Here is a 12,392-nt window from a genome sequence, read left to right as displayed (position 1 = left end):
AATAAAAAAAATCCGATTTAAATCAAAAAAATCCGATTTTTCTTTAAAAAATCATTGATTTTTATCCACCCTGTTTGGAACCCCAGTGCTTGTCCCCTAAAAGCAACACTTGCGTTCTGTGGAAGTAAGGGAAGCACATTCTTCTCCTGTAGGGGATGCTCAGATCTCCCTCCTCTTTCCTCTAGGGGAGCCAGCTCAGAAGGTGCCTCAAGCTCTAACCCAATCCCTGGACTTCCAGGTCTGCATCCACCCACCTGTGCAGGGGGGGGAAGGGGTGAGTTTTTCCCCCAGGTGAGGGGGAAGGGCAAGAGGAAAAGGGAGATGTTCCTCCAAATACCCTTTGAATCCAGCATTCGAATCCGGGCATTGTTGGCCAACGATCGTAGATGAATGGGAGTTGCAGGGCAGCATCATCTTGTTGACTTCTGAGCTGTAGGATACTGCCTCTTCTTTAAAATAAAGGTAAAATGCTACAAACCCAGTTGGAGTCTACTGCTTTTAGGCTACAGGTGATTGTGAATATGTTTGGAAAAGCAAGCTAGTTTAAAATAATAATAATAATAATAATAATAATAATAATAGACTTGTTTGTGGGGGCAATCCAGAGTATCTTAGGAGAACCCCTCCTACTTTTGCTAATATTCATCTAATATTCATCTAATTCATCTAATATTCATGCTAATGTTCATCCTTAAATACTGCCTTTCAGTTCTGTTATGGAAGTCTGTAGCCCCTCTTGATCAGCGAAACAGGGTCAGGGAGAGGACTTCTGGTAGCACCGTAGGCCAAATATTTCCAGAGCTGAAAATAGTTGTGACAAAGCTTCTAAAATTGGTATTGTTTTGATACATCGATGGGCTCTGTGCAAGGCCGAAAAGAGGCGTAGAAACGAATTATTGTGAAGCCTTCGGCAGCAGAGAAGTGCCATTGCTGCTTTTGTCCATGATCGTTGGAAAAATGTCTGCCAGGCAGACTCGTTTTCTGCTGGTTTTTTTGTTGCTGGAGAAAGTGGGCAACGCTTCTTTCACACGGGGGTGGAAATGAGTCAGTGCAGCCAGGTAGGGAACATGCAAGCTGACTTTTGGCTAGTGGGAGTGTATCTGCGACACCAGCCCGCCTTTCAATAATATAAGTGTCTTAAGAACTGTGATTTTTCCAAATCAGATGGCTTTTTGGGTTGGGCTTTTATTATTACATGTGTTTCATGCTTTCTTTTTTTAGTGCTTTGTGCTAGGTTAGGGTGGGTCCTAAATTTCACTAGCTGTAGTGCTTTTGTTCTAGAAAAAAAGGTGCTGGTGCTACCGGGTACATAGCCTTGAGTTGAGTTGAGTTGAGTTGGTGGTGGCGCTGTGGTCTAAACCACTGAGCCTCTTGGGCTTGCCGATCAGAAGGTTGGCGGTTCAAATCCACACAACGGGGTGAGCTATTCTTCTGTCCCAGCTCCTGCCAACCTAGCAGTTCGAAAGCACGCCAGTGCAAGTAGATAAATAGGTACCTGCTGTGGCAGGAAGGTAAACAGCATTTCTGTACGCTATGGTTTCCGTTGCGCCAGAAGTGGTTTAGTCATGCTGGCCACATGACCTGGAAAGCTGTCTGTGGACAAACGCCGGCTCCCTTGGCCTGAAAGTGAGATGAGCACCGCAAACCTTTAGTCACCTTTGACCGTACTTAACTGTCCAAGGATCCTTTACCTTTCACCCCTGAGTACCCCCATGTGCTGCTCTGGTTCGCCAGAAGCGGCTTTGTCATGCTGGCCACATGACCTGGAAGCTGTACACCGGCTCCCTCGGCCAACAATGCGAGATGAGCGCCGCAACCCCAGAGTCGGTCACGACTGGACCTAATGGTGAGGGGTCCCTTTACCTTTACCTTTACCCCCAGAAATAAAACACTGGTAGTAACTGCTGAGGGACATGTCTTGCTCCTTCTGGGCTAGTTTGTCCACCTTTGGTTCCCACCCTGCATTCTGCTGTCACCTGGGAGTGCCTGCTTTGCACTTGTAGGTTCCCCACATGGTGTATACTGAAGATGCCCGGCGAACTTCACTGGGGAGAGCATTCCACAGATGGGGAGCCACTGCAGAAAAGGCCCGTTCTTGTGTTGCCACCCTCCGGACCTCTTGTGCAGGAGGCACACAAAGAAGGGCCTCAGAAGATGATCTCAGGGTCCAAGTAGGTTCATATGGAAGGAGGCGGTCCTTGAGGTATTGCAGTCCTGAGCCATTTAAAGCTTTATAGACCAAAACCAGCACTTTGAAACTAATTGGTAGCCAGTGCAGTCGGACCAGGATCGGTGTAATATGCTCTAACCATCTTGTTCTGGTGGTGAGCAACCTGGCTGCTGAATTCTGCAGTAACTGAAGTTTCCAAACTGGGGCAGCCCTACGTATAACGTGTCGCAGTAATCTTAACTTTGAGGTTACCAGAGGATAGACTACAATAGTTAGGCTATCTCTGTTCAGATAGGGGTGTAGCTGGGCTACTAGCCAAAGCTGATGGAAGGCACTCCAGGCCACTGAGGCCACCTGAGCCTCAAGTGACAGCAAAGGATCCAGGATTATCCCCAAGCTATGAACCTGCTCCATTAGAGGAAGGACAACCCCATCAAGAACACACAATCTCCCACCCATCCGGTCCGGTCCTATTATGTAGAATAGCCTCCCCGCTTCAGATCTTCTGCACCTCATGTGGAGAAGAAGAGGAGGAGGAGGAGTTTGGACTTGATATTCCGCCTTTCACACCCCTTAAGGAGTCTCAAAGCGGCTAACAATCTCCTTTCCCTTCCTCCCCCACAACAAACACTCTGTGTGGTGAGTGAGGCTGAGAGACTTCAGAGAAGTGTGACTAGGTTACCCAGCAGCTGCATGTGGAGGAGCGGGGAAGCGAACCCGGTTCACCAGATTACGAGTCCACCGCTCTTAACCACTACGCCGTGCTTGGCCTGGATGTTGGGTCCTGCTCGCTCCGTTATGTGATTGTGATAACTTGAGGAGATAATGACTAAAGGGGGCTTATGAAGCTCACCAAGTGGCTTTGGGCCGGCCACCGTCTCATGGATTGACCTACCTTGATGGTTGTGAGCCTAAAATGGGACAATATTTTTGGACACTTTCCTGAGCTCCTTGTAGAAAGGGCAGGTTAGGAACAGGATACATTTGTACATGGGTGTTTATCTGCTGCCCTTTTTGCATGCGACGAAAACGTCAGCGTTTGGTCTGACTAAGAGGAACATAATGTATGTCTGGCTTTAATCTGGTCGCTCATGTCAGAAAGCAATTGCTTCACCAGGTTGGCTGCAGATAGGAGCAAACTACTGTTCTGGGGCCATGACTTAAAGCAAGAGTCTGGCTTCAACTATAAAAGGGTGGTGTGGGGAAAACAAAATGATTTCATAGCTCTTACAACTAAATGCCTACTCAGTCGCTTTGACCATGGAGGTGGAAAAGCCTGGCGAGATGTGGTCCAGGAACAAGCCCCTTTGTCCAGCTAAGGACAGGTCTTGTTCTCTTCACCCCTTTAGGGGAAGAGTTGAGGTAGAACTCCCTACAGTGATGAGCTTTCTAGGATCTCTTCCTGATAGATTGATCTGCTTTGGGTAGGAAGGCTGTTACTTGACATTAGCTCTTGCCTGATGTCTGGAGAGGAGAGGAGAGTGCTGTTGCACTTGAGTCCTGCTAATGGACTTCCCATAGTCATCTAATTGTCCTCTGTGAACTCGGGATGGGCCACTTTCCTGATCTGCCAAGCAGTTCTTATGTTCCACTTTGCAGCAAGAGACATGGAGGGCTCCAGATTCGAGGTGCTGATCTTCCTAGGACAGAACCCTTCCACCCTTGATTTCATGTCTCTTCTGGACCACACAGGGGCCCGTAAATTTCCTCAACCAGCTTGCTACTGATGAATATGTCTTTTAATCTGGTGAGATGAGCCCAGTGCAACATTGGGTAGGGCTCGGCGATATCTGGTTTTCAACATTGCGATCTTTCGCCAGCTAAACATCGCGATACCACAGTGTCTGAAGTAAGGATGGAGCTATGTAGACGCATTGGCTGGCTTCCTGCTTCGGACTATATTGCCAGGTCAGAAATTTCAAAACCGATATCAGGATATGGACTTCAAACCAGTTTGGGACGGTATTTTGGTATATTGCCCAGCCCTAACATTGGGTAGAGTTCTTGTCCTCAAGACTTTGGAGAAAGGCGGGGGATCTTCCTTCCAAAATGGCAATTAAGTAGTGAGGGAGTTTCTAGATCTCAGCATGGCATCTAGGGGGAAGACTTTGTCCCCTTCTCAAGTGGCGGCGGGGAGGTGGCAGGGTTCACGGTGAGTGTAAGTTTTAGTGGACTACTAGGGCCAGCCACTCATTCTCCATACAATAAGACAAATCAGCGATTACATGTGGGAAGCTCAGACCCAAGAGAAGGTACCGTAGGTCCCTGGAGATTTAACTCCCCTACAGGGATCAGTCAGTCTCAGTGTGAGAAATCCTATTTCCCTGCCACAGTGTGTGGAAAGGTTTTCGCTGGGTAAAACATACCATTTAGGCTTGATGAATGAAAATAGCTACTAAGGTTTAAAAGGAGATGAGGATTCCTTGAACTTCAGCTGTTAGCTCCGATTGCTGTGCTTTGCTTGTTACGTGGTTCAGAGCACACAAATGGACTATGGAATGTAGAACGAAAGCATTAAAGGCATTGGGGGAGGAGCTGCTGGAAAGATTAATATAATAATATTAATAATAACCCCACAACCCACCCACTGCCTGTTAGATGTCCGGGAGAATACCTACAGCAAGCAAAAGGATTATGAAAGATGGGCAGTGTTTTACCGTGAGATGAAAGGTTTAAAAGAGATAAGATTCTGAAGCGACTGGCCTTGTTTATCCAGGCTAGTCCCTATTAAGTTGCAAGCCCATCCATTAGTGCGATATGTCCAGTAAAGACAACTGTATGGGAAGAATGTCTCGAATGCTTACTGTGCAGTTTAGGAGACAATATAGCTTTTGTGTGTTAATGGCTTTCGGAACTGGCTTGCCAAATAGCTACACGACTAGAGATGAGAGAGTCTGGGGGAAATAAAACAAAAAGCATACCAGGATGCTTGTGTGTGCGTAAGAGAGAGAGAGAGGGCATGTCTCTCTCTGCTTTCGCTGCTTACCCCTATCTTGTTGAAACCAGTGTTTGTAGAAATTATTTCACTTCCCAGACATAAGAATATATTTTTTTTTCCTGGAACATGGCTGATCTCCAGGCTTACAATGAGTTTTTAACGCACTCACCATTTATGTATGGAATAAGTTTTAGGTACTAAAACATTGCTTTCCTCTCCAGGCCCTTTCTCTTCTCCTTTGTTATTGAAATGTTGAGTGTCTGGTGCTTGCTGTGCGTTTCTGCTCCAGAGTCTGTAAAGTCCCATATGCACTGACGTAGTAGCAGTCATACAGAACGGGCGCTAAATGCTACAGGTTTGTGACTAGGGCTGCAATCCTAGCCCAACCTACCTGGGAATAAACCCCATAGAATTCTGTGGGACTTGCTTCTGAGAGTAAGACTTGTGCTATAAGCTTAGTCCTGCTGTAAAAAGTCATTTTTTTCTTAATTTGACGTGAGCACCTCCCTGGCATGTGGGGCAGGGGGTGTATGTCAGACCCATTTACCCCAATGGCATGTATGACTAGAGGGTAGATTCCATTTTTTTCATTCTCTACCTTGAAACAGGCAAAGCTCTTGGGTTTCCCCTTTTGAAATGGTTTCTGTACTTTCCTGAGAAATTTCCCTATTTCAAGAAAATGTATTTCTTGTTTCACTATTCACTAGCTAAGCGGTTCTTTAAAAATGCCTACTCATCCTGCAACCGGCTTCCTCCTAAGGAACTAGAAACTTGAAGGGAACACAGCCTGTGTGTGTGTGTATGTGTGTGTGTGTGTGTGTGTTCAAATGTGTAAAAATTGCTTATGTACAGTTGGCAGATCATTTGAAATGAAATACACCATCTTCTTAAGCTCCTTAGCGTAGCTTAATTTTGACAAAAGCTATTTATGTATGACCTTACTGGCCCCTTTTTATTCCGGAGGGAGGGAACTAGAAAATAATGGCTTTTCCATGTCTTCTGGGACAGATTTGCCCTGTTATCTATTGATTCGTACTGTTTGGCCATGTAAAAACCAGACTAATAATGTGATTTTCACCTTCCTGAAGTTACTTCATCTTTGCGAACGAACAGAAAATCCTGGGAATTTTCTGCCCCTTTCCCAGTTCTGAACCACAGTAAGGAGAGAATGTGATCCAGATTCATGCTATGTTCCCAGTTGAAGTCATGAAGACACGAAGGAGAGGCACTTGAGGATTCTCTTTGGACCTCATTCAGTTATTTTTGGCTTGTAGTTTTGCTGCTTCTCATCAGAGCAGAATCCAAACTTCTGTTGTATTTTTAAAAATGGAGGGGGGTGAAGCATGCATACTCTCATCTATATTTTACGTGCTTTGTGGGTGAGGTACATAAACACTATATGGAAACTGAATTACTTTCTTTACATTATTTTGACATGCCAGTCTGGATTTCGCTGGTATTAAAATTGCATGGGGAGGTGGGGGAACATTATGGCTGTGTGGCAGCACAACATCAACTGTGGTTTAGTGAAAATAAAAATAAAAAATCCTTCCAGTAGCACCTTAGAGGCCAACCAAGTTTGTCATAGGTTTAGTGTTTAGTGTTAACATGAACAAGCCTAAGGCTTAGGTGCTCCCCCATTCCTCTAGTTTGCCCACAACAAGGATATTGAAAGCTTTTGTGTCTATTTTTAACTAACTTCAGTTCTGTGTTATGCCCAAACGTAGACAAAACTGTGGTTATTATTTGCTTATGGCTTGCTGAAACAAGCCAACTTCAAACTAGGATCTACAGAGTTTGGCTTGCTTTAACAAACCCTCGTTAATATTAACCACAGTTTAGGGGTTCGGGTGTAACAGTAAACTGTGGTTAATTGGAAACACCACTTGTGGTTCCACCAGAAGAACAGAGAGGATGGAGAGGATACAAGCCAGAGACATAACATGAAACAGCAGCTTAGCATCACATTCAAATCGGGTGATTGACCAGTCTTGCGCTGGAACAAAAGTTCCCCTAACCGTAGTCTGTACCTTGGATTATGACTTTGGCCTGCCTACATAAATGGAGCGTCATATGAAAAAACTGTTCCTGTACCACTTCAGAAGGCAGATGTTGGATGTATATTTAAAAACTGCTTTGGGGAATGAGTTTCAGGAGCGAAGCCTTGCAGGACAGAGATTATGACCTGGGATCTGAAGGTAAAGAGTATTAGTTCTGGGAGAAGTTTCCAACCAGAAACTTATCACCAATCCTTTGATTGCCTTGTTAACAAACACCATTCGTGATTGCTGTTTTGCGACAATTTTTTCACAAAGCGGTTACGTGCCGATTGCGATTATTGTCACTTATGTTTATATGTGTACTGGCCTTTGTACGAGAGGAAATACTGAGGTGTTCTTCTCAAGACATTCCATGTTCTGACTTAGTACTGTACATTTATTTAATTACTGTTTCGTCTAACTCAATAGCCTGAAACCTGAGGTTTTGAGGGTGGTTCTTCCTGTTCACTGATGCTATTGCTTACTGGTTTGTATGAAAAAGACCATTATCTGCCTTCCTCTGAAGATTCTGGCTGATTTCATCATGGCTGAGGACTGTTGTATTCTTTCATTTCCTTTTGGGCGTTGGGAGCGTTAGTTTGTTATCCAGCTTTGCCCAAACAAACCTTGTGAGATGCTAAAAATAGGACACTTCGGGTGCCAACTTTCTCTTTGAGTCATGTCCTACACGGGCCATTCAAAAGAGGGAAACTTGTGTGAGAGAAAGGGAGCAGCTGCAACTGTAGGCTAATGACTTTGACATCGTTCTTGAACGTCTAAGTGTAAATGATGTGCACCTGTTGGGCGTGGCCCTATTTTTGTAATCATTCATTCATTCATTCATTCATTTAGCTATAAAAGCTAAAGGTAAGTTCCAGTCAAAGGCAACAATGGGGTTGCGGCGCTCATCTCGCTTTCAGGCTGAGGGAGCCGGCGTTTGTCCACAGACAGCTTACTGGGTCATGTGGCCAGCATGACTAAACCACTTCTGGTGCATTGGGACACTGTGATGGAAACCAGAGTGCACGGAAACGCCGTTTACCTTCCCGTCGCACTGGTACCTATTTACATGCACTGGAGTGCTTTCGAACTGCTAGGTTGGCAGGAGCTGGGACAGAGCAACGGGAGCTCAGCCCATTGCGGGGATTCGAACCGCTGACCTTCTGATCCTGTGTCCTGTGATAAATAGGTACCTATATAAATAGGTACTGCTGCAGCAGGAAGGTAAACGCACTCTGTGCACTCTGGCTTCCATCATGGTGTTCTGTTGCACCAGAAGCGGTTTAGTCATGCTGACCACATGACCCAGAAAGCTGTCTGTGGACAAACACTGGCTCCCTCGGCCTGAAAGCGAGATGAGCACTGCAACTTCATAGTTGCCTTTGACCGGACTTAACCGTCCAGGGTGTCCTTTATTTAGTTATATACTGTGAATAGTATAGTGAAAACTGTGGATACGTACCTGATCCGTTCCGGGGTGCCATTCACACCCCGAAAAGTACGTATCCAGAGTGGCGCTTCTGCACATGCGCATAGCGCATGGAACGCTTCTGCGCATGCGCACACGGCGGAACGCTTCTGCGCATGTGCACGCGGTGGAACCTGGAAGTAAGCACTTCCCGGGTCCACCGCATTCTTATCCTGAAAGCGTACTTAACCCGAGGTATGACTGTACCTGGACATCAAGGAGATAGGATGTTGTGGTCACAAATGCCCATTGCTGAATCTGGATGCTGGCCTTTTAGATCAAGAGACAATTGTTCTTTCAATGGACTCTTAGAAGTGGGTACATTAGCTGTAGATTATTTGTTGTTGAAGTGGCATCCTGGGGTCACTCGCACAGAATCCCCACACTAACAGCACGATGACCCACATTTCTCTTTATTGCACACCTGGGACAGCAATAGTACACCTTTATGTGGAGCAACCAGCGTTCATTGTGTGCAGCCCAAGCTTCCTCTGCCTCAAAATACATTTTAAACCTTATAAACCTTTGCGGGGCAGAAGCATCTGTTCCCCACTGAGGTTCTTCTTCTGCACCTTTCACTTCATCACTGTTCTCATCGATCTTTTCCCCACAGTTTTGCTTTCAGCCCACCTGCTGGCTGGCTGGATAGGTGGACCTGGGGTCTTGTATACCTTACAAAGTGTGTGCCATCCAGCTCTTTCCTAAAAGAAGTGCTGTGGGGTAGCTTCAGATATGATGGTCAGCACCATAACCCCCTGGCTAACAGTTTAATTAGATTAACTCGCCTTGATCACTCAACCGGGGGGTGAATTTTAATTACCGTTCAATCCTCTGTGTGTGCAGTTGTTTTGCTGTTCCCACACAATTTGTCTGTCTTGCCCTGTTTCTTGCCCACTTAATTCTCTGATGCAGATTGTCAAATCAGTTCTGCACTCAATCCATTTTTTCTCTCTTAGCACCATGTGCCTACTGTTCTGTTTTTACTGGAACGGTTTTACTTGTTCCTATAGCTGTATTTTTTTATTATTCATTACTGTATTATATTATTGCAACCTGCCCCGAGACATGATGAGGAAGGGCAGAAAAAGGCATCTTATCTATCAATAAATAAATAGGTAGCTTTAAAACGACATTCTCCTTTCCAGGATACAGTACTACCTCGGGTTACGAACACGATCCGTTTCGGGTCGCAGTTCGTAATCCGAAAAGGTCACAAACTGAGCGCTACTTCTGCGCATGCGCAAAGTGCGCGCGGCGCTTCTGCGCATGCGTGGGGCGCGCGCCAAAAACACTCCCGGTTTTGCGGAGTTCGTAACCCGAACTGTTCGCAACCCGAGTGTTTCGTAAACCGAGGTACGACTGTATCTGTTTTGTACTTGAAACTTTTGAGGCTGACTTACCTATGTGACTGAATGGGCTTTAAAAAAATGAACCCAGGGAAAGTAGGGAAAGGAATTGGGAGAGAGAGAGTGTTTTTGTAATATATTGAACTTGTCGTGACAGCAAAAAGAACACTTCTGATAGTGGGTATGGGAGAAGCAGAAGATGGGACAATTCCATCCTGGTTGAGAAGAGAACATTTAAACTGGGCATCTGCTTCGTTCTCTTCATACCTTCTCTCATTCAGTGCATACATAGTTATTTGCCATCACAAAATATGGTGATGGCCAGGAATTAGTTAAAGGTAAAGGGACCCCTGACCATTAGGTCCAGTCACGGACGACTCTGAGGTTGCGGCGCTCATCTCGCTTTACTGGCGAGATGGTCATGTGGCCAGCATGACCAAGCCGCTTCTGGCGAACCAGAGCAGTGCACGGAAATGCCGTTTACCTTCCCGCTGGAAGCACTTTTATCTTCCCGCTGGAAGCACTTTTACGTGCTTTCGAACTGCTAGGTTGGCAGGAGCAGGGACCGAAGAACGGGAGCTCACCGTGTCGCAGGGATTTGAACCCAAATTAGATGGGTTTAAAACAGGATTAAACAGATTCATGGAGGGTGAGATTGTCAATAACTGCAAGTTCCTATTGAGGTTGGGAAGCAGCATTGCCTTCGAATTCCAGTTGCTAGAGCGGGAAAGTGCTATTGTGACCATATCCTGAGGCATCTTATTGGTCACTATGGGATACTGGGCTAAGTAACATCTCATCTGATCCAGCAGACCTACTATGTTTCAGCGTGGTGACTGAGGTTTTAGTTCTGTTGATTCATGATTAGAAGCAGTGGGTTCAGTTGTCTGCCAAGACTTAGCTTGGAGCGAACTGGTTTGAATTTATTATTATTATTTTTAAAAGTTGGCGTGATAAAAATATTAGCTTTGGTGTTTAGCTCCTAGAATCATAGAATTGTTGAGCTGCAAGGGACTGTGAGGCTCATCTAGTCCAGCCCCCTACAGTGCAAGAATATGCAGCTAGCCCATACGGGGATCGAACACACGAATGCGGCACTAACAGCGCCACACTCTAACCAAGTGAGCTCAAAGCACTTGGTATTCACTTCAGCCATCCTTAAAACAGCCCCGCAAAGTAGGTTGCTGTTATTCTCAGGTCACTGAATAGAGGGATGAGATTGAATGATGGCTTGGTTGACATTACCTGGTGGCCTAGAAGACGCTTCCTCCTCTCTCTTTTTTGTAAATATTTTACAAAAAAACTAAACCATTCAGTATTCCATTATTACATCCATCAAAACTTGTTTACACTGTTGAATTTCTCTTAATGCTGCCAGCGTTTTCAGCTGTACACAATTATTTCCCATACATTCAATAAGCATTTTCCAATCTTCTTTAAACATATGTTCTTCTTGTTCTCTTATTCTATATGTTAAGTCTGCGAATTGTGCATATTCTGTCAACTTAAGTTGCCATTCTTCTTTGGTTGGGACCTCGCTCGTTTTCCATTTGGGGGCTAACAAAACATGGGCCGCAGTAGTAGCATACATAAATAACCTTTTTTTGGCATATGGGGATTTCAGTCTGAATTACGGTGAAATGTAATAGTAAAGAAATGCATTGCAGCAACTAAGCTAACAGTAATACTGCAAACCCAGTATGTGTGTTTATGTACACACACACACACACACATACACACACACACACACACACACTGTATTGTCAGCAGGATCCTAGTCTACATTTACCCCTAGCACCCCCAAAATCTATTCTGGGGGTTCCTGCAACCCTCTGGAGTAGATTTAGGGAGGTTGCAGGAGGGGAGATACGTTATAGAAGCTGAAATATTGCGTTGATGGAACACCTTGGTTGTTCCATCAACCCATGAGAGACCGTTCTTCTTACTGGGGGAAGAAATGGCTGATCTGGAACCCCAGACACCTTTCAGAAAGCCCTGACTTTCTCTTTTAATTCATAGCCGGGTTCTTAAACCATAAGATGAAGGCCCTAACCCACCAGCGGTCCATTTACAGTATGTGGGGAAGAGGAATTGCATCCTTTCTATCAGCTCCATCTGGTACGCAGGCTGAGACCCTACCTGCCTGCAGACTGCCTAGCCAGAGTGGTGCATGCTCTAGTTATCTCTTGCTTGGACTACTGTAATGCGCTCTACGTGGGGCTACCTTTGAAGGTGACCCGGAAACTACAACTAATCCAGAATGCGGCAGCTAGACTGGTGACTGGGAGCGGCCGCCGAGACCACATAACACCGGTCTTGAAAGATCTACATTGGCTCCCAGTACGTTTCCGAGCACAGTTCAAAGTCTTGGTGTTGACCTTTAAAGCCCTAAATGGCCTCGGTCCAGTATACCTGAAGGAGCGTCTCCACC

General features: G+C 45.5%; 1 protein-coding gene across 6 annotated transcripts in view; it reads left to right on the top strand.

Annotated features, from left to right (window-relative positions):
* TRIO (trio Rho guanine nucleotide exchange factor) overlaps positions 1-12,392 on the top strand; it is a 254,175-nt gene that overhangs the window by 15,217 nt on the left and 226,566 nt on the right. The gene's annotated exons all lie outside the window — the stretch shown is intronic.

This window comes from Zootoca vivipara, chromosome 8 (assembly GCF_963506605.1).
Source record: "Zootoca vivipara chromosome 8, rZooViv1.1, whole genome shotgun sequence".
Taxonomy (NCBI): Eukaryota; Metazoa; Chordata; class Lepidosauria; order Squamata; family Lacertidae; genus Zootoca; species Zootoca vivipara.
This window is presented reverse-complemented; position numbering and strand designations above follow the sequence as displayed.